The 23023-nt window shown below is 37.2% G+C and overlaps 1 protein-coding gene across 13 annotated transcripts in view; it reads left to right on the forward strand.

The window, feature by feature from the left end:
• The window catches only part of OSBPL6 (oxysterol binding protein like 6), a 204386-nt gene that overhangs the window by 33000 nt on the left and 148363 nt on the right, over window positions 1–23023 (forward strand). For 11 of the 13 annotated variants that reach the window (XM_081260893.1, XM_081260896.1, XM_081260888.1 and 8 more), the window contains exon 2: window positions 19462–19522. The exons of the other annotated variants lie outside the window; for them this stretch is intronic. The gene's annotated coding sequence lies outside the window, so the exon portion shown is untranslated. The remainder of the gene's footprint in view (window positions 1–19461; window positions 19523–23023) is intronic. 13 annotated transcript variants of the gene reach the window in all.

Below are 23023 nucleotides of genomic sequence, written 5' to 3' on the forward strand. Positions count from 1 at the left end.
AGAAGATGGGTAACATTTGATGACTAAATGCATTGAATGATCCTGGACTCCATCCTGAGGTCCTGGATTAGAGCCATTGTTTGGACAGGCTGAATGGCATTTGTGTATTGGGTAGTATCTATCAATATTCAGGAACTAATTGAGATGGTCAGATGCTATTATTCAAGAGAGTATCCTTGTTTTGGGAAATAAACTTTGGGATATACTTATGTAGGAGTGAAGGGACATCATGTCCACAATATACTCTCAAGTGTTTCAGAAAAAATGCTGAAGACTGTGCAAGTGGGTATCTGGCTGGAGGGGAAAGAGAAGTAGGAGTTTTTCGTACTATTCATGCAGCTTTTCATGAGCTTGAAATTATTTTTAAGTGGATTTTTTTTTAAGTCTATGAAGCTTGAGGAAGGACCAGGAAACTGTTTTGAATTGAAGGAGATGGAGAGATATGGCTGTTAAGTACAATGAGTGGTCCTGGGTTGAATCCTTTTCCTATAATGGAAGTCATTGGGATAGTTGATAAAGCTGCAGGAGGGGTTTTGGATGAAGGTGGATATGGATGTTCTTTGTTCTGTTCCATTATCCGTAAGTTTGAAATTGTTTAAAAAATTTTTTTTAAGTAAAAGTTTTCTTGTGAAGTCCAAACTTTAATTTTCCTTTTTGTTTGACCAGAATAGGGTAGAATTTATTCCCCCTGAAAAAAGCCAACCAGGCTATGCTTTTATAAAGGAAGCTTGAAGGATGTTAAAGATTTCACTTCTGAGTAGGAAATGCCTAAGTGATCGATCTATAGATAGGTCAGTGTCTTGATTCTTTGTCTTTTTTTAAAAAAAATATTTTTTAAATTGTAGGTGGACACAATATCCTTAATTATTTGTGTTTATGTGGTGCTGAGGTTTGAACCCAGTGCCTCACGCACACAAGGCAGATGCTCTACCACTGAGCTACAACCCCAGCCCTGATTCTTTGTCTTTGAATGTAAATTCTGGGTAACAATATCTTCATGTCCGATCTTGTTGGATGAGTCCTTCTTAGGATAAAATGACACAAATATGTAAACATCATTTTTCAAAAGAAGAGAATGCTGTAAAAATGTAAGCTATTCTTGACAAAATGCTGTGCAGGGACAGGTGGTATTATTTCCGGTACTATTAATTCTTTTTTTTTTTTTTTTTTTGGAAGAACTTTTTTTTTTCATTGGTTGTTCAAAACATTACAAAGCTCATGACATATCATCTTCCATACATTTGATTCAAGTGGGTTATGAACTCCCATTTTTTACCCCAAATACAAGTTGCAGAATCACATCGGTTACACATCCACATTTTTGCATAATACCATATTAATGACTGTTGTATTTTGCTACCTTTCCTATCCCCTACTATCCCCCCTCCCCTTCCCTCTCATTTTCCCTCTCTACCCCATCTGCTGTTGTTTAATTCTCTCCCTTGTTTTTTTTCCCCTTTCCCCTCACAAACTCTTATATGTAATTTTGTGTAACAATAAGGGTCTCCTTCCATTTCCATATGCTTTCCCTTCTCTCTCCCTTTCTCTCCCCCCACTCGTCTCTGTTTAATGTTAGTCTTTTCCTCATGCTCTTCTTCCGTGTTCTGATCTTAGTTGCTCTCTTTATATCAAAGAAGACATTTGGCATTTGTTTTTTAAGGATTGGCTAGCTTCACTTAGCATTATCTGCTCTAATACCATCCATTTCCCTGCAAAATCCACGGTTTTGTCATTTTTTAGTGCTGTGTAATACTCCATTGTGTATAAATGCCACAGTTTTTTAATCCATTCATCTATTGAAGGGCATCTAGGTTGATTCCAAAGTCTAGCTATTGTGAATTGTGCTGCTATGATCATTGATGTGGCAGTATCCCTATAGTATGCTCTTTTAAGGTCCTCAGGGAATAGGCCGAGAAAGGCGATAGCTGGGTCAAATGGTGGTTCCATTCCCAGCTTTCCTAGGAATCTCCATACTGCTTTCCATATTGGCCGCACCAATTTGCAGTCCCACCAGCAATGTACAAGTGTACCTTTTTCCCCACATCCTCGACAGCACTTACTGTTACTTGACTTCATAATGGCTGCCAATCTTACTGGAGTGAGATGGTATCTTAGGGTGGTTTTGATTTGCATTTCTCTGACTGCTAGAGATGGTGAGCATTTTTTCATGTACTTGTTGATTGATTGTATGTCCTCCTCTGAGATGTGTCTGTTCAGGTCCTTGGCCCATATGTTGATAGGGTTGTTTGTTATCTTATTGTTTAATTTTTTGAGTTCTTTGTATATTCTGGATATTAGGGCTCTATCTGAAGTGTGAGGAGTAAAAATTTGTTCCCAGGATGTAGGTTCCCTGTTTACCTCTCTTATTGTTTCTCTTGCTGAGAAAAAACTTTTTAGTTTAAGTAAGTCCCGTTTGTTTATTCTTGTATATAACTCTTGGGCTATGGGCGTCCTATTAAGGAATTTGGAGCCCGACCCCACAATATGTAGATCGGAGCCAACTTTTTCTTCTGTCAGGCGCAGAGTCTCTAATTTGATATCTAGCTCCTTGATCCATTTTGAATTAACTTTTGTGCATGGCGAGAGAAAGGGGTTCAGCTTCATCTTGTCACATATAGATTTCCAGTTTTCCCAGCACCATTTGTTGAAGATGCTATCCTTCCTCCATTGCATGCTTTTAGCACCTTTATCAAATATAAGAAAGTTGTAATTTTGTGGATTGGTCTCTGTGTCCTCTATTCTGTACCATTGGTCCACCTGCCTGTTTTGGTATCCGGTACTATTAATTCTATTAATAGAAGTACTCTGACTGGTAATGTAAATGATCTTCCCCCGACTCTTACTCTGCCTTCTTATTTCTCCACTGCCTCCTTACCTCTGGTATCTCTTTTCTCATGTTTCTTTCAGTTTCTTCTTTTGCTGAATTTTCTTTCCTCTTTGTGTTTTATCCCCCCTTCTCTTATGAGACCTTAATCTCCCCTTCTGACACCAAATTCTTCGCTCATGTCTTTCTGTTCTCTCTGTCTTTGCAGTTATTTTCCTACTCAGCATCTTTGACACACTTTTTGTTGTAGCCTTGAATCTAGATATAATGCTACTACTCCAATTTGCTTTTATTCACAGGAAAAGCCAATCTGGATGAGATTGTCAGAATTAGAATCAACAATAGACAATTTGTAACAAATGAAGTTTTATTATTTGCCAAATGCTTGCTGTTGGCCAAGAGTTATGCTGGATACATTATTTATAGTAACATTTGATCCTGGCAACAGCATTTTGGAGTGTGTGGTTTTATCCCCATTTTTCAGAATAGGAAGTGGAAAACTCAAAAGTTGAACAACTTACCCAAAATAAGATATGGAAACCCCAAATCTGGTTCAAAATCCCAAGGAAGATTTCTAAACTCTTGATGCCTCAGTCCTGCCTCACAGCCCAAGGGTATGAATTTCATAGCAGTTGGGTTCTAGAGAAAGAGTATCTTCAGGACTTAATGTAATTTAGGTGAGTATCAACAAATCAGGGATAAGGAATCTTGTATTATTGTCCTAGTTTGGTGGGGGATGTCTGTTGTGGGGAGGTGCTGAATTATATCTCAACCTAGGAATGGTGGATGCTTGGTAAGTAATTATTTACAATCAGTGCATGTTGCTGCTGAAAGTCTTTGACTCAGACCTCCTTTCTGGCAAGTTTTTCCTGCTGGAGTGTAGCAGGAACTAATAATGTGCTGTTGAATTCAAGATCCATTTCATATTCTGAGATTCCAGTGGTAAACATTCTATGTCAGGAGCTATTAGTGACATTGTGGCGTATTGTATTCAATACACTGCACTGTGGACAGTGAATTCCATCAGGATGGATAGGTTTAAATAACTGTGCCCACCATACTCTCACTGCCTCATGAATGACACTATTTCAATGTAACTAATTCCAGATATCCTCCCAAGCAGTACTCTGGAGATTTCAGGAGCACAAGAATATGGTTAATTCTGAGTTGTAAGTTTTTGAGTGCCTGGGAAATAGACTGGAGAGACCGACAGGATGAGGTCATGCTTCCTGGCCTGTGAGCTGTCATGAAGATGCCTCAGTTCCTACTAACTCTAGTATAATAGCTGTTATGTCTGGTTGCAGCCTGAGACATACACATAATGGAATGCTGGGATATGCACACTGGTTGGGCTGAGGCTTAAGAACCCAAGTTCTGTTGTGCTAATTGGCCACCTTAGATTAATTGGAAGTGTATCTCCACCTTTTTTTTTTTTTAATAACAAAACTTCTAGTTGGAATTTGTAACCTTTGTTTATATATCTCTTAGGTATATATTCTTATTCAATTTTATAGAGAAAAATGCAAAACATAAAACATATATTTCTTTGGGAAGTGCAGTTTAATGAAGAAGCATCAACAGGTGAGTTGTAAACACAGCTGTACTGTGTCACTTGTGGTTCTGCTTATGTTGCTGACATTAGGATTATGGCCTAAAGGGGGATTTTCCTTTGGGTTTTGGATTTGGGATGTTGCTGAGACAGTGCACGGGAAAATGCACTAACAGGATGTTGCTGGAGTGTGGCTAAGCAGTAAAAGCATCTGAAAAAAAAATTGCCCTCATGGGAGAACTGGACGATGTTCATTAAGTCAGGGTCTGCCCCAGAACACTAGCTTTCTGATGGGCTTAGTTCAGAGGTAATTGACTTCAGCCCACAGACACTATTCAAGGACTCCCTTTGGTAAATATCCCCTTTGTTTCCCCCTTCATTCGGGGGCTTGGATATTTCAAGTAGACTATTCATGTAGAATATAAATTCTATTCATCTAAAAACAGTCTCTGGAAATCCCATTATGTGCAGTTTGAAGGTGACTTCTTACCCAATACAGAGATAGAGGAGGGTGGGGAGGAAATGGGGAGGAAATGCAAACCCAAATTAACAGAGACTTTATGTTGGGGTGGGCATAGGATATTATCAACTAATTTGGTGTAGGGTACAACATCACTAGGAGACACCTAATAAGCATGTAATACTACTTGAAGGAATGTGTTGTAAAGTGATTATATAGCCCTTTAGTAGGGAATTGTGTCATTATTGAGTGAAACTGAAGGAACGCACTCTGTAAGGGTAGATGAAGCCATGAGCGTGACTTACTGGAAATTGAAGTTAAATTCTAAGAGTAACTATTTAGTCCTAAATCTTTGTTGGCTGTGTGTGTGTGTCCTAAGTTTCTCACCAGTCTTTCCCAAGTAATAAGCATATAAATATCTTTAGAGTGAGTTCAGCTGATGTTAAGTTTGAGGATAAAAGTCCTATTCATCAGCCAAATACCATCTATTCTTACAGAGATATAGATTAGAATTTGCAAAGATGTAGCTGTATTTAGTGAGTGAGACTTGGAATAACTGAACCCATCAAACAGCCCTGAATTTTAGGGGGAATAGGGACAGTTTCCTCCATCAGTGATATGTGAAATAGCACGTTTTAGACATGTTTGCCTGGCCAAACAGATACAAAAGAATAGCTTTGCTTTCCTGAGCTCAAATTCATACTCTCAAGTGTCTCCTCCCAGGCACAGCATGTAAATTGTCCTCCTGGGGCAAGCCGACGGGGAGTGTTGTGTTTGAAAGTGCGCAGGCTCTTCAGATCCTACACTCTCCCCTTGTTGCCAGCATCTCCCTCTTTTTCTATGTTGTGCACTGGGAATGAAGAGAAAGGAGGAAAGTGGTCTGCTCCAGTCACCTTTATGGAAGCTGCTACCAGTGATGTTTGCAGCATGTTCTCATCCAGCCCCAGTAAGTTCTGACTGTGTGGTTGTGCCAGGGAACAACCCTGGGATGCAGCTTTCCTAGCCACTGGCCTGGCTTGCAGGAATTGATGCTGATGATGTCATTTTAATCCCCTGTCCATCCATCTACTTAAAATGCATAGATGTTCTCAAATCTTCTATAGTCTAATTCATAGAGACCCCAGTATTACAGAGAGATGTCATAATCCTAGCCTAAATCAAAAGTTTACTGAAACAAAACAAAACAAAACAATCTTGGTATGTATGAAAATTTATTATAATTTCTTTTAACATTTAAAAAGTAAATATTATATCTGTTCATAGCAAATAAATAAATAAATAAAAGATCCTCCCACAAGAAATAAAAATCACCTATAATCCCACTATTACAACTAGAAGGCATTTGGTGTCAGATTTTCACCGCTAGAATTTATATTCCTATTAGTCATTTATTATGTTTATATTTATTTTACAGATATGGAGTCATGCTGCACATGATGTTTTATAAACCTCTCCCTTCTACAGGGTTTCCATGTTGATAAATACATGTTTACCATCCATTTAGAGTGGCTGCAGAGGTTTGCTGGACATAGGTTGTATCCTGGCTTTTTGTTATAATAGGCAATGCTGTGATAAACAAGTTTGATCTTTGTATATATGATTTTATGCTTAATTGATTATATGATACATATATAGCGTGTATTCTGTGTGTGTATATGTGTGTGTGTGTGTGTGTGTGTGTGTGTGTGTATTCACGTGCATGTGTGGTGTGTGTGGTACTGGGGATAAAACCCCGGGGTGTGCATTACCATTGAGCTCCATCCCTGACCCTTTTATTTTAATATTTTTTGAGACAGGGCCTCATTGCATAGGCTGGCCTTGAACTTGCAATCTTCCTTCCTCAGCCTCCTAAGTAGAGATTTCTGAAAAGTAGGCAATAAAAATATTGTTCTTACTGGAACAGATTTGTATGTGTAATGTGTTTAATTAACTCTGATGCTAAGAACCAACATTGTTTTCTTCCTGTGCCTGATTTAAGATAATTTCTTCAAGTAGTTTATGTGTCGAAAGCTTGTGAGACTTATTACTAGTCTGCTGTCCCAAAAGCTTATTCTGATTCTTTATCAACCTATTGTGTGAAAAGTGGTTTTGTGTTGTTTTAAGTTGCATTTTTTTTCATACTAAGCATTTACCTGTGTTTAATTAACATGGATTTCTGCCTTGTTGATGGTGTTTTCCCCACTGGATTCAAATTTTGATTGAGACTTAGTCAAATGTAACATTAGTTTAGTGGGTATGGGCGTTTTCTTCAAAATTGGGTCTTGCTGTTTGAGAATAATATTTTAAGCACTTCTGATCTAAGGAAATTATAAAAAATAAAAGGCTCCATTGTGACTTTTTGCAGACCCCCTTCAGTGTATTGCTTTGCCTCAAGGTAGAACTGTTCCTAAATCTTTTGAGAAAACTTAAGTGGCTAATGTGTTTTTTACCAGCTAAGTGGTTGGATTCCATGTGGTTGGTTTTTAAAGTGTTCTTTGTAATGATTTTAGCATGCTCACCTATTATTATTCATTCTCAAATCTTATATCTTTGGCTTTTTGAAATGGTCTTGGGTTGTGGGGTCCTTGTAGCCTTGGGAATCTGACAGTTTTATGATTATGCAAATGTTATTGAGCTCATCTTGATGGATGTTCTCACAGTCCCTGGCTGACTGCACTGCACTTTGCCTTTAACTGTCACAGGGTTGGCTAGTATGACCTTCACATCAGGCTGTGGAAAACACACTTGCCAGGCATCCTAGGACAATTTGGAGCGGTTGCCTGGGCAACCTGGCTTGCTTCTGTCACATGCCCCAAGGATAACCCAAGTCCCAGGGGAAACACCACATGTGAAAGGAGGAACTCTACCCTCAGAGAGGCAATGGAAGTACATTTGTGGATTTTAGGATACTTTGCTATTGTTAGTGGGGTGTGAGGTTATGCCATAATCTGACAGTGAATGAAGGGAAAAGGGAGAATAAAGGAAAGGGAATCAAGAGAAAAGGAATAGAAGAGATGCGAATGTGGGGAGAAGGTTGCATTGAAGCAAATGATAGAAATCAAAATAACAAATAAGAACAAATTGTTTTTGCAGAACAAAACACCAGGCCACAAAATGAGCAGGAGGGCACTGAGAAGGCAGACCAGAGAGTGATGCTTAGAAAAAAAAGATCCCTTTGCCACCAATTCTCAGAGGAGGGAAAAAGAACAAGGGAGATTTCTGAAAAGTAGGCAATAAAAATGTTGTTCTCACTGGAACAGATTTGTATGTGTAATGTGTTTAATTAACTCTGATGCTAAGAACCAACATTGTTTTCTTCCTGTAGTCTCCACTGTAGCTTGAGTGAATCATGAATGATTTTTCCGGAGTCAGAATGACATCATTCAGAATCATAGAACATATTTTATTTGTTACTTTCATGAATCAGAACTGTTACAAATGTGAAACTAGTATAAAATTGGTTGGGTGTGCATGTGTGTTTAAACGCATCTGCAGACATACCAGGGTGGTTGTTATGGCAGGTGGCCATGTTCCCACTGCACTAATAGGCTAACAGACATTATGTAGCCTTGGATGGAAGTCTCTCTATGGATAGTAGTGAGTTGACTATTCTCTGCCCTCAGGATTCTCCATTACATGCTTGTTATATAAAAATTTAAAAAAATAAAAATTAAAAAATAGAAGCCTATGACTCACTCTTGAAATACTCAGAACTGCCCCAAAGACCCAAGACTGTCCTTTTGCAGATCTCAAACTGATTACAGGATACAAATTTTATTGTAATTGAAACTTGTACATCTAGTCCTCGATAGAGCGTGCTATCATCAGACAGTGATGAAATTGTCCAGATTTCAGGTCCTTAAGATTGCTCAGATAATTTCTAGAGATTGGGTATTACACTGTTAGAAAATCTGGTTTTAGTCAGAGTCCTCTTAGGTAAGGGATGGCATATCCTAAAGGTTACCGGAGGAGCATTTAGTGAGTAAGGGCAGAGTTCAGGGAACTCCCCAGTGATGACAAGTCACTCTGAAGTCAGCAACAGAGAGCCAGAAGGAGCAAAGGAGGAAGCTGTGTTCCTGGGACCCATTAAGAGCTCAGACCACGGAGCAATGAGTGTGGATACAGCTATAGCTGGAGGGCCAGAGTAAAGAGATGGAGTATGGCAAATACCTCAACCCTTCTGCCCTTCACTCTCTTGCTGGTCCCTTCAGAAAGTCAACGTTAGCTGGAAGTTAGAGGGCCAAAGATGCTGGGTGATGAATCCTATTGAGGTCAGCTTCCTGGAACGCAGAGAAGGGCAGAGAAGGCTAGACAATGGATGTGGGGTGGGGAGGGGAAAATGATGAGCAACCTGCACAGTATGCCGATATACTTCTGTTCTGTAAGGATCTCCTTGCCCTTTGGATGCATAAGCATTTGGAAAAGAAGTTATTTATAAAGGAATATTTTTATAGCAGCTGAGCAACAGAACAGGGATACTGATCAGTCTTCTGATTTTCCCAGTTGATTGCTCCCTTGCTTATACTCTACTGAGTCTAGTTATGTATTCTACACTTACTGTTACTTATTTATATGTGCATGTGTCCTCCAAATGCCTGGTCCTTTAGATTATGAATTTCCTTTCCTTTTGTCTTGGTTTCTCTAACACCTAGTCTGGTGCCTGGCATATAGAAACTAATGATGGAATAATGGTTTTCTACCCTCTCTCAGGAAAAATTTGTCTTCTATAGTATTCTGTTTCATTATAAAACAATTTATTCTTTCTAGTGCTGGGTCCTCTACCTTATTGTGTTTCAGTGAAAAATAGGAGGAATCATGAATATGAATTTCCTATCAGCTACAGCTCTGGCACTCTTAGAGGCCATAATAGAGATAAATCTGCTGTCCTTATTAGCCATAAAACAACATGTCACTTGATCATCTCCTCTGTGCTAGCATGTTTACTGGTTCTTATACTAAGTATGGGGTCAATGATATAGAACATGTATGGGGAGCTGTCTACAACTGGATAGGGGTCAAGTGTGGTGGTGCTGATCAAATGCACCAGGTTCTTTAGAAAAGTCACGGAGATGAAATATGGATGCATGTAATACCTAAGGAGGCTTACGGGTGCTACAAAATATGTCACTTAACATGTGCCAGTCAGAACCTGAGTCACCAAGATTAGCTTCTGACTACCTTCCTTTAAAGCAGAGATGGTTGTATGTGCTGCACTGCATGGGAGACAGAAATTAGGTGTAACTGTTCAAAGGACAAGTATGATTGTCCCAACCCTACCCCACAGAGATATTAGCTTTTAACACCGGAATATGATTACCTCCCTAGACTATATGTTAAAAAGGAACGGACTTATGCTTTTGTGCTATTTCATAGTCTACTTTCCACCCAACTGTATAGCACAAATATCTGACATCTCAATAAATATAGACCTGCATTGCTGGCAGACTGTATAGCATGCTGTGATTTAACAAATTCTGATTGTGGGATAGTTCAGCAGCTTCCACTCTCTGTTTTATAATTAGCACCATCTATGTACATTCCACCCACAGCAGTACATGAGTAGCCCTTTCCCCCACCCTCACCACCTCCAGCATACTTTTATTTTTTTCCCAGCATTCTTTTTAGTCTCTGCAAATCTAATAAGCAAATTTATAAATTTAAATGAATGTGATTAATCCTTGTTCAAATTTCCATGTCTTTTTTTTTTTAATCTCAATGATTTTATTTATTTATTTATTTATTTATTTATTTTTTTAATTGGATGTTCACAACATTACAAAGCTCATGACAAATCATATTTCATAGATTAGAATCAATTGGGTTATGAACTCCCATTTTTACCCCAAATACAGATTGCAGAATCACATCGGTTACACATCACATTTTTACATACTGCCATATTAGTGACTGTTGTATTCTGCTACCTTTCCTATCCTCTACTATCCCCCCTCTCCTCCCCTCCCATCTAATTTCCATGTCTTTGACATCCGTCTTAGGGGTTCTTAAATTGCTCCTATGCCATAGGAACTTGATACAGGTGTCTTGCTGCTCCAAAATCCTTTTACTGAGTAAAACAGTATCTTTTCTCACTTTGCTTTCCTCTATTTAAATTTTGTCTTACATTTTTTTTTCTTAAATATTTACCATATTTTGGTGCTCACTTATTCTAAAACCTAGTCTAAGATGACCTGATATTACATCCAGATACATATGTTCAGAATTACTATATCATTAGTTTATCAGATTTTTGAATAAGTACCTTAACTTCAACAAAATAAACAAGTCTGGAAATCACTAATCCAAGAGGCAAAGGGCACCATGGCTAAGGAGAGAAAATCTGTACTCAAAGTGCTTGGATTTGAATTCTAGCACCGGTTCTATTAGCTGTATGATATTGCACAGGTTATTGAAACTTCTGAACTTCAGTTTCCTCATATGTAAAATGGAATGATAGTGCCTACCTTATAAGGTAGTTGTGATGGCTAAATCAAAATTTTAGTGCTACATTAGTCACAGTTCTGTAAATAATTATTAGACACTTTAGATTAGTTCATTAAAAGGAAGAAACTGATTTACCTTGCTCCTTTGTCTTGGGTTTAAATAACACTTCATTCTGCATCTTGTCTCCACTGTTGTGAAATCACATAGTATGCTTTGCTTTATTACCAGAACACTGAAGTTTCCCCTCAGCTCAGGACTTCATTCTGTATTAACAGCTCCCATTTGGTCATTCAAAAGCAAAACCAGCACTATCTCTCCTAGTCTGTGTAGTGGACAGGGGACTTGTCCCTGGACCTCAGGTGATCTCATGGAAATACTCGTAATTGCCACCTCTGAGATACACTTGAGAGTGACCCAGAACACCTGTTTCTCGTTTTTAACTGTCAACTTACAATAACGTTGGATATCAAATAGTTACACAAAGATGTTTCCTAATGGCCTGAATCGAAACAATCTATCATGTACTGCCTAGAATGTGTGTATTTTCATAATATCAAGAACTTTAAATTAGGGGCTAGGGCTATAACTCAGTAGTAGAGCACTTGCCTCACATGTATGAGGCACTGGGTTTGATTCTCAGCACCACATAAAAATAAATAAATAAATAGATAAATAAATAGATTGTGTCCATCTACAATTAAAAAAAAAGAGTACTGTAAATTACTATTTTCCACTTTATACAATCCTTCTAGCACTTTCAATCCAGAAACGTGGAATGGAAACATGTTCAATATTCTGAGTGTATAACTGGGAAGAGGAGCTTCTTTAATCTTTGGAAAAGTTTTTTTTTTTTTTTTTGAGATCGAAAAATAATTTTTAAAATTTTGGAATTGGCTTCAGAAACAAAATACTCAGTAAAAATAAACTCAGAACTCAGATAACTGCCAATTTCAGATGAAGAATTTCTAATTCCTTAAAATGGTCTCACTGTCTTATAACTGTGGCCATGTTCGTGGGTTTCCTTCTATGGCCTTACTGTATCATGGCTGCTTCCTTTGACTTTGTTGAGGCTTCTCAACAGGCTGAGCATAGAATTCCTTTGCTTCTAGTGGTTCTGTTTTCATTCTTAATTCACCCACAGTTACTGAAATTACTGTGGATTTCATTACTTAGGTATTAAAATGTTTAGTGTCAGATTAAAAACCTTGCTGGAAGCCATCGTCTTTGATTTCACTTGCATTTTCAGAGCTTTAAAGGGATCCCTCACTTTCCAGAAACATCGAGGCAGAGCCTGAGCTTTGGCATCAGGAAAGATCTGGCCATGGACAAGCTATTTAATGTCCTTATTGTTCACATTTTTAATAGCAATACCTCCTGCCTTGTGGTTTGTTGTAAGTGTTGGACTGATCCACTTAGGAAATGAGCTTTAGCACAATCTCTAGCACATGATAATTCTTTCGTAAGTACTAGCAATTATCATTAGTCTTATTATTCACAGTAGGCACAATTCTAGAGACACTGAAAATATTCCTGCCAACCCACTTTATGAATCGAGACAGTAATAGTTCTCTAGTGGCAGTTTATTTTTTTTCCTTTTCTCAAAAAAGTTGAGTAATTTACTTTATTCAGCTTTTTAAATAATACTAATCATACAGTCTTAAAAATGTAATGTTCACTCAGTATTATGTTAATAGGAGAAAAATAGAAGTATTTTCATAACAGTTTTTAAAGTTCATTACTACATATGTCTGAAGTCATATCACTTATTCAATTTCTATGACACATATTATAATAATATTTGGAAAAGTGAACTAATAATGATAACGACAGCAACACGTTTTGCATTAGCATCTGAATTAGTATGGAGTTGGAGAGAATGTCCAATTCAGGTAGTGGTTTTAAGGATTTCACAGGTTGTGAATTGTCATCCTTCGTTATGCTTCAACTCTTTAGAATAAAATTTATCACACACTGTAGTATAATCAGCCAACCTGTTACCAATGTGTATGTTGTGGTGGGGGGTAATGCTGAGAGGGAAAGAGAGATTTAAAAAAAAGACAATATGTGTGTTTTGAAATAATTATAGATTTGCAGGAAGTCACCCCAAAATACACAGGAAGTTCCTATGTACCTTCCACACGGTTTCCCCCAAGGGTAACATCATAATTATAGTATGATTCAGAACCATACATTATAGTACAATATCAGGACCGGGATATGGATGTTGGTAGAATCCACAGAGCTGTTCAGATATGAAAATACTTTCATTCTCTTCATGGCATCTTTTTTCATAGAGGAAAAGTTTTCCTTATCATTAAGAAAAACTTAAAAATTAAAGAAAAAAGTTTTTCTTATCAATTCTTCCTTTTATGGTCTAGGGTAATGTTTCTCAAAGGTTGGTTCACTCAGTACCTGCTTTGGGATCAAATGAAGTGTTTAGTTACAAAACCCATTTGCTTGGGCCCCATACTAAGCATTTTGAATAAGACTCTGGACATTGTATGGAAGTCTGTCTCAGAAGTTCCCTAAAAGCTGAGAAATACTCATTCAGAGAGATTGGCCCTGGGTCATTTTTCTTCTTGTTCTACCTTGAATGTGAATCATCCCATTCATTTTTGCAACTTATATCATCAGGCGTGTACAGATTGCTTCTAAATCTATACACTCAATCATTCTGATGAGCTCTGGAATAATTATCTTGCTGGATACTCTCCTGCTATTCACAGGACATCTTTAATACATGGATTATTGGTTAGATTCTTTTCTATACCCCTATGAATAGTGAATAATAGAATAAGAACCATCTTAATTAATGTTTGTAGGTCATCTGTCAGGCCAGAAATTTACCTCCATGCTTGAAGTTACTTAATTACAGAATACTTTGGGGTTATTTATAAGTAATCTTGGGCTTATTTATTTATATGAATAAGTAATCTTTGGTTTACTTATTTATTTGGGGGTCTTAGTTTTATCTCTTCTTCCTTACATTGGACCAGATAATTTGATATACTCTCTAATTGGAGAAAAATACATATCATTTGATGAATATTAGTACTGCTTTTGCTTCCAACCTAAATTTTAGCTGGTTTAGTTCCTCTTTTAGAAATTTTATTTTTATTTTTATTTTTTTAGTTGTAGTCAGAAACAATACTCTTATTTCACTTATTTAGTTTTATGTGGTGCTGAGGATCGAACCCAGGGTCTTGCACATGCGAGGCGAGTGCTCTACCACTGAACCACAACCCTAGCCCTAGAAATTTAAAAATTTTTTTTCATTAGCATGAAGAACTAACCTTTCAGTACTTTAATGAAAAAAATGACTTTCAAAGCTGGACATTTTATTTGATGTTGGAGTGCAATCAAACCATTTATTAATGTTTCAACTTCATAACATTTGTTTTCACAAGTTAGGCTATTTTTTAAAACATATTTTTCTAGTTGTCTATAGACATTTATTTTATTTATTTATATGTGGTGCTGAGAATTGAACCCAGTTCCTTATATGCCAGGCAAATGTGCTACCGCTGAGCTCCAGCCCCAGTTCCTAGGGTATTTTTTTCCAAGTTCTCATTTTGTGTGTTCTTCTGAGTCATTGATTCTGTTCAATCCACATTTCTGGCTGCTACAGTCCCTTAGAAATGAATCTTTGCTTTTAAGATGTTAGAGCCTGCTGTAACAGGTCTTGGGCTAAAAGGTATCAGATAAAATGATGATGAAATAGATCTGGGTTTTTTTTTTTACGTTTTAATTTCAGAAAAATTATAAATTTAATGAATAATGCTTAGTGAATTTTGTGTCTTTAATCACTTAGAATTCAGATGGCAAGAAAGGACAGTTGTTTTGAACGTTTCTTTGAATGTCAAGTTGGATTTTACCATTTCCACAGTGCACCAGTCACAGAAGAACAATAGCTGTGAATATCATTCATGTGATCATGAACATTATGTGCTACTCTATCATGGTATCTTTTTGCATGTGTAGCCCTTTCTGGAAGATTTGGTATCAGAGGTTTGAGTTCTACATGAGCCTGGTAACAGAAGGCTTGTTCACCCAGACACTAACCTTAGATGATGAAGTGACCAGTGTATGCTATGGGAGATACAAGGGGATCCAGGCGTACTGTGATTGACTTACCTAAACAGAGACATTGACATCTCCAAAGACTGATGCTGGTAGGAATGTATCGAATATGGTGCAATCCAGGATGATTGCGGTGCATGGATGTCAGAATTTGTCTATAGCCTTTTACAGTCATGTCTTGGATCTCATTATAATTTGGAACAATTTGTTTCAAATTTGACACCCCAGAGTTACCATCTTTTGTCGTGGCTTTCTATCCCTCTTTCCTCCTCTCAGTCTTCCTTTCACCCATGCTGCTCTTGTCCTGACCATGGCCCCAGTCTCCTGCTGGTCTTCTCATTTCTGATTTCATGGCCTTAGCTTGGACAGGTAGACTGTTCGGTTTTCTTATCTTTTGTTCTCTCCTGACTGATTAGCCCAATACTGACCTCAAGAAAACCCTAAGGTCATTCTGTGACCTGTACACCGCGAATAAATTACCTTTATGCCAAAGATATTTAGATATTTTTCCCCTGCTGGGCCTTCACCTGTACATATTAATTCCTTCATATCCCTATAATTGATTCCACCTCCTTAGGGGCTATATCAAGTATTTTCCTCTCTGAAGATACTAATTCCACCTCTGTGTCTCTGCAGAATTCATGCTGCTTGTTTTTCAAATAAGATTAAGACTATTAGATTATGAATTCCTTCAATTTTCTGATTTTTGATCTCTGATCCATCTCCCCAAATTGAAAAGCTCTTCTTTTCTAGGGCTCACCCACGTACTTCTGCCCTTAATCATATACCTTCCCACTCTTATGAGATGCCAATTTATCACTTATTTCCTTCCTTTTTTATAACTTAAATTTGGTAGTTTCTCTGCTCACAAAATGCTCAAATCTCTCTGCTCCTTTAGAATGGAGCTTCTCAGCACTCTCAACATTTTGAAGTGAAGGATTCTTTGCTGTGGAGGTTGTACTGGGTGTTACTGATATTTAACAGCAACCTTGGCCTCTGTGCACCAAATGTGAATGGCACCCTGGAATTGGCAAATTGGATCTTTCCTTTTAAGATGATAGAGATATTGAACATTTTTTTTCATATATTTGTTGATTGATTGTATTTATTCATACAATCAATCAAACCCCCTTTATGTATGATATGTCAAAGTGCATAAATGCATTCTACTGTTATGTATAACTAATTAAAACAAATTTAAAAATTAAAAAGAAAAAGTCTCTTGACATTGCCAAATGTCCCTCAAGGGATGGAGTCACCCCTGTTTGAGAACCACTGCTTTAGGAAGTCTTCATGCAAACAAGGGGTTATGTCCATCGCTATCCTTTCATTTCCACCATCACCAGGTTTCCCTGTGAACCCCTCCAGCTCCAATCTCCATGGCTCATCATCCAGCCAATTCTGACTCAGGCTTCTGATATTTCCCAGGCTTGAAAAATGCTCTAAAAGGACTGAAGTGACCTGGTAGCCAAATCCAGTGGGCAGCCTTTTCTCGGTTCCTTAATTTTCATCAGCTTATAACTGAGTGGTCTTAGTTGTGGTATCCATTTTATATATTCTTCTGGGTCACCTCCTGTCTCCCTGTGTCCTTTAGATCTGCTTCCCCCTCCATTTTCCAGGCTTGTTCTTCCCCTCTGTGTAGGCCTGGGCTGTTGTCCTTTTTCATGTTTCTCATTCCTTCGCCCATCTTTTATGGTTCCCTCTCTGTGGATAATTCCTAAGGATAGATTCCATGTCAGCTGAAGTCCAGGCTTGCATGTCTTTTGTCTTTTGGAGGTGTCCACTGGATCATTGACATTGCACATTGAACTCAATATATATCAACAGATTCAAAGCCAAACTCATCGCCTCCCCTGCTTCATCAACTGCTATTAACGGGACTATGGTCTTATGTACAGTGGTTCTCTAAACATTTTTTTGGTTGCACAGCACATCAATAAAACATTTTTGAGCATGTGAGAGCTAAAATATAATATTTATTAATACATTTTATATATGTAGAGTAGCATCTTTATAAAACATGAAACAGAAATTTTATAAATATGAAGAAAGATGAAATTAATATTTAAAAATTTAATAATAAAACCCTTTTACTTGAAGATGTTACTAGTAATTTCATGTGCTTCATTTAAAAAATTCTATATTTAGTACTTTATTACACATAAATCTAAGTACAGTTTATTTTATTCTTGATTTTAATGTCTTAGGTGAGGAAGATATTCTAGATTCAAATAGAAGAAGTATATTGTTGGCTATGCTTATTAGAAAATCATGATGCTTGAGTAGAATGGTGTTTGCTAGTGGTAGGGAATGGGAGGATGAGAGGGTGGGGAGTTTTGTTTAATGGACACAAGAGTTTCAGTTTGGGAAGATGGTGGATGATAGTGATGGTTTCATAGTGTGAGATGATTAATATGGATATCACTGCTCTATGCACTTAATACCAGTTGTGATGGTGAATTTTATGTGTATTTTACCATAATTAAAAGTAGTATTAAAAAGAAGTACTTGAGAACCATTCACATAATAATCAGTTGATAAATGTTAATGTTAATAATTGCCATTATTATTTCTGTACTATCATTACTAATTTTCCCCATAGTTCCGCTCACACTTCTTAGTGTCTTAATTTTGGCTCAAGAGTTGATCAGTCACTGTGTTTCCCTATACATAGTAGGTACTCAGAAGGTAATTACTGGATAAATGTTTTGATGACAACAGTGGATGACAAACATTTTTTCAAACATTTCTTTAGAGATTTAATTCTGTGAAAATGGACTTATGATTAAATATACAGTTCATTTTAATTTGATACTTTAGGTGGGCTAATAACACTTTTCATACATTCATATGCCAGGTAAAAATTTATAAGTAAGGTCATAAAGCATACATAACACAAATATACTTTTTGCTTTAGAAATTATGTTTCTGAATGTAATGGCTGTTTAAAATTTTTACTTTGTGACTTTTAAAAAAATTTCTCCATTTTTTAAAAATTTTAACTTGTTATATATGACAACAGAATGCATTACAATTCATATTACACATATGGAGCACAATTTTTCATATCTCTAGTTGTACACAAAGTAGAGTCACACCATTTTTGTCTTCATACCTGTACTTGAGGTAATGATGTCCATCTCATTTCACCACCCTTCCTACTCCCATACCCCCTCCCTTCCCCTCCTCCCCTTTGCCCTACATAGAGTTCATCTAATCCTCCCATGCCCCACCAACCCCATTATGAATCAGCATCCTTAAATCAGAGAAAACATTCGGCATTTGTTTTTTGGGGATTAGCTAACTTCACTTAGCATTATATTCTCCAACTCCATCCATTTACTTGCAAATGCCATGATTTTATTCTCTTTTAATGCTGAATAAGATTCCATGTATACCACATTTTTAATCCATTCATCTACTGAAGGGCATCTAGGTTGGTTCCACAGTTTAGCTATTGTGAATTGTGCTGCCATAAACACTGATATGGCTGTGTCCCTGTAGTATGCTGTTTTTAACTCCTTTAGGTATAGACAAAGGAGTGAGATAGCTGGGTCCAGTGGTAGTTCCATTCCCAGTTTTCCAAGTATTCTCCATACTGCCTTCCATATTGGCTGCACCAATTTGCATTCCTACCATCAATGTATGAGTGTGTCTTTTTCCCCACATGCTCGCCATCACTTATAATTGTTTGTATTCTTAATAGCTGCCATTCTGACTGGAGTGAGATGAAATCTTAGAGTAATTTTGATTTACATTTCTCTAATTGCTAGAGATGTTGAACATTTTTTTCATATGTTTGTTGATTGATTGTATATCATCATCTGAGAAGTGTCTGTTCAGTTCCTTGTCCCATGTATTGATTGGGTTATTTGGGTTTTTTGGTGTTAAGATGTTTGAGTTCTTTATATATCCTAGAGATTAGTGCTATATCTGATGTGCTTGTGGCAAATATTTGTTCCCAAATTGTAGGCTCTCTATTCACCTCACTGATTGTTTCTTTTGCTGAGAAGAAGTTTTTAGTTTGAATACATCCCATTTATTGATTCTGGATTTTAATTATTGTAATATAGGAGTCTTTTTTTTTTCTTCTCACTTTGTTTACCTTCCTTTTATTTTTATTCACAGAAACATCAGTCACATGGACCTTACCTTTTCCCTGTACTTGGACTTCCTCCAGACAAGCCAAGTAAGATAACATGCAGGTCATATAAGATAAGGATACAAGACCAGGCAAACTGCAGTAATATATGGGAGTCTTATTAAGGAAGTTGGGGCCTAATCCCACATGGTGGAGATTGGGCCTACTTTTTCTTCTAGTAAGCGCAGTGTCTCTGGTTTAATTCATAGGTCCTTGATCCACTTTGAGTTGAGTTTTGTGCATGGTGAGAGATAGGGACTTAATTTCATTTTGTTGCATATGGATTTCCAATTTTCCCAGCACCGTTTGTTGAAGAGACCATCTTTTCTCCAATGTACGTTTTTGGCATCTTTGTCTAATATAAGATAACTGTAATTATATGGGTTTGTCTCTGTGTCCTCTATTCTGTACCATTGGTCTACAAGTCTATTTTGGTGCCAATACTATGCTGTTTTTGTTACTATTGTTGTATAGTATAGTTTAAGGTCTGGTATTGTGATGCCTCCTGCTTCATTCTTCTTGCTAGGGATTGCTTTAGCTATTCTGTGTCTCTTATTTATCCAGGTGAATTTCATGACTGCTCTTCTATTTCTATGAGGAATGTCATTGGAACTTTGATTGGAATTGCATTAAATCTGAATAGTTCTCTTGGTAGTATGGTCATTTTGACAATATTAATTCTGCCTATCCAAAAGCAAGATAAATCTTTCCATCTTCTAAGGTCTTCTTTAATTTCTTTCTTAAGCGTTTTGTGGCTCTCCTTGTAGAGGCCTTTCGCTTCTTTTGTTGATTCCCAAGTTTTCCTTGTTTCCCTTTCAAAGGATTTGTCACTGATATACAGATAGTTGTTGATAGACCTTTATTTTATTTATTTATATGTGGTGCTGTGAATTGAACCCAGTGCCTCACACATGCCAGGCAAATGCGCTACCGCTGAGCCCCAGCCCCAGCCCTACTTTGTGACTTTTTAAAAATATATTTTTATTTATTTTTATGTGGTGCTGAGGATTGAACCCAGTGCCTCACACGTGCAAGGCAAGCATTCTACCACTGAGCTATAGCCCCAGCCCCCACTTTGTGACTTTTTAAAAGATATTTTCAAAGTTGTTCCAAGGTTAAGTGATTGCCTGAAACAAGAGTGGCTTTAAGATGATTTAAAAGTGTATCTTGTGAAAGCATGCTTGAGAAACTATTTTCAAGTGAGTTAGAGGTGGAAAATATGTACTCAGAAAAAGATAAGAAAAAGATTGACTTGGTATCAATGCCTCACAGCTAAAATCCTGCCTTCTGCTTGCACACCTGACAAATATTATTTCTTTCCTCTGATCTCATTTAACAAAGTGCTTTTTCTTTCTTCACTGGTTACCAGTAACCTTTTTAAGTACTTGTCTAGCTCAGCAGCATGTTTTCCAGCAAAATGTAATCACAATTCCTACATCTCTCTTGGCCTCACTGTCTCTTCCTTGCTTGCCCCTTTCCAGTGAATCAGCAGATGTGGATGACGTCACTTTTTTATTTGGCAGTCTCCCTGGTGTTAAATGTCGCCCTGTCAGAAGTCAAGCCTGATGAGCCTACTTCCAGTTTTTACTCTTACTTAAATCGTGGAAGTTTTTAGTGAACAAATGATTTTTGAGTCATGCCAATTTGGCTTAAAAAAACAACACCCAAATCAACCCAGAACTCATATTTGGAGACTTTTACGACCTGCCACTGAATTGATGGTTGAGACAGTTATTTCATACCATCTCATGGTGATTTTCAAATTAATAGTATGTGGCTAAAGTATGTAGCTATGTATGTAGCATATCGATGCTTTAAGTCTTTATCAAAGAAACGGTATGTAAGTTCAATTAACCATCTAAGTACTGTCTTTTCAAATGTTTTACTTTTTAAAAAAATTTGTTCTAATTAGTTATCCATGACAGCAGAATGCATTTTGATTCATTGTATACAAATGGAGCACAACTTTTCATTTCTCTGGTTGTACACGATGAAGAGTTGCACCATATGTGCAGTCATACATGTACCTAGGGTAATGATGTCCATCTCATTCCACCATCTTTCCTGCCTCCAGGACCCCTCCTCTTCCCACATTCTCCTTTGCCCAATCAAAGTCCTAAGGACTATCTTAACATTTAGAAAAATACATTTAAGTTCTTTTTTTTTAATAAGACAGCTATGAAATAACCAGCACAATCTATCCACATAAATCCTTAGAAAATTGGACTGGAGCTTAGCTCAGTGACAGAACATGTGCTTAGTGTGCATGAAGCTCTGTGTTCAATCCCTAGCACCAAATGAAAACAAAAAAAAATCTTAGAAAATATATTTGTATTTTCTTATATAAAATGTTTATAAAATATATTAAAATTGTATTCACAATATATTTTGTTAACTTTTGCATATTTATAATATATACAAAATTTATAAGATCTGTAATCTTACATAGTTGGTTTATAACAGACATCTTTACTTTCTCAGACTATCTTTTGCTAATATTGAGAAGTAGCCCTGCCCATAGTTCTTGGAGAGGACCTGTATTCCCATCTTGTTGTCCTGCATGGAAATGTGTCCAGAGGTGAGTGAGCGAGCGGAAACAACTCCATAGAGGAAGGCAGGCAGTCTTAAGCCACCATAATAGGTTTTGAGAGTGGAATGGCACATGTGTCATGTTTCTGTTTCACTCAATTCTGCCACTTCCTTGACATTTCCATCTGGTGGTCTCAAAGGCATCTTCCACTTTTTAACTTTTGTTCAAAATCAATCTTTTGATACCCTACTTCTCACCTAAACTTGTGCATCCCACTGTTCCTATCTTTGTATGAGGCTCTTTCATTCAATCTGATGCTTCACCTAGAAACCCCAGGATCATCTTTAGGCCTCAGTTTGCTCCTGCACTCCCCCACCCACGTAGAATGGTCCTCTCCATTCATCGCCAGAATACATCAATACATTTCAAAATCACTCTTCTCCTCCCATCTACATCGCCTTAGTGCTCCCATTTCTTGTTCTCTCTATTCATTCTTTTCAAAACAAAAATATGATCCTGTTTCTGCTCTAGTGGAAGTTGTTCACCACCTTCCACTGCACTTACAAAAAACAAAAAACAAAACCAAAAAACTGAGATCCTCCAAATACTGTCTCTTAAATCTACCACCTCGTTCCATGCCCTCCTCTCCTTTACACACTGCCCAAACTCCACATTCTTTGCCCTTTAGCATTAGCTGTTTTATAAAATTGTTTTATGATACATTGGTCTTAGCTTTTAAATGCTACTTCCTGTGAGAAGCCTCCTACTCCTATACATTTAAACCAGGTCCCTCTCATTTCGTTTTTATAGTACCTTGAACTTTTCCCTCTGACATTTAATATTTGTAATCACAGGAATAGCCATTTATTATCTTAATCTGTCTTTCCCATTAGACTGTAAGATTATGGACAAGCCTATTTGGTTAAATACCATATCCTCAGTTCCAAGCACTGTCTAGCACGTATTATTGGCTCAATATATTTATTTGCATGAATGAATAAGTGAAAGTCTTTTTACAA

This window comes from Spermophilus citellus (assembly GCF_964194105.1).
Source record: "Spermophilus citellus genome assembly, chromosome: 11".
In the NCBI taxonomy this organism is placed as follows: Eukaryota; Metazoa; Chordata; class Mammalia; order Rodentia; family Sciuridae; genus Spermophilus; species Spermophilus citellus.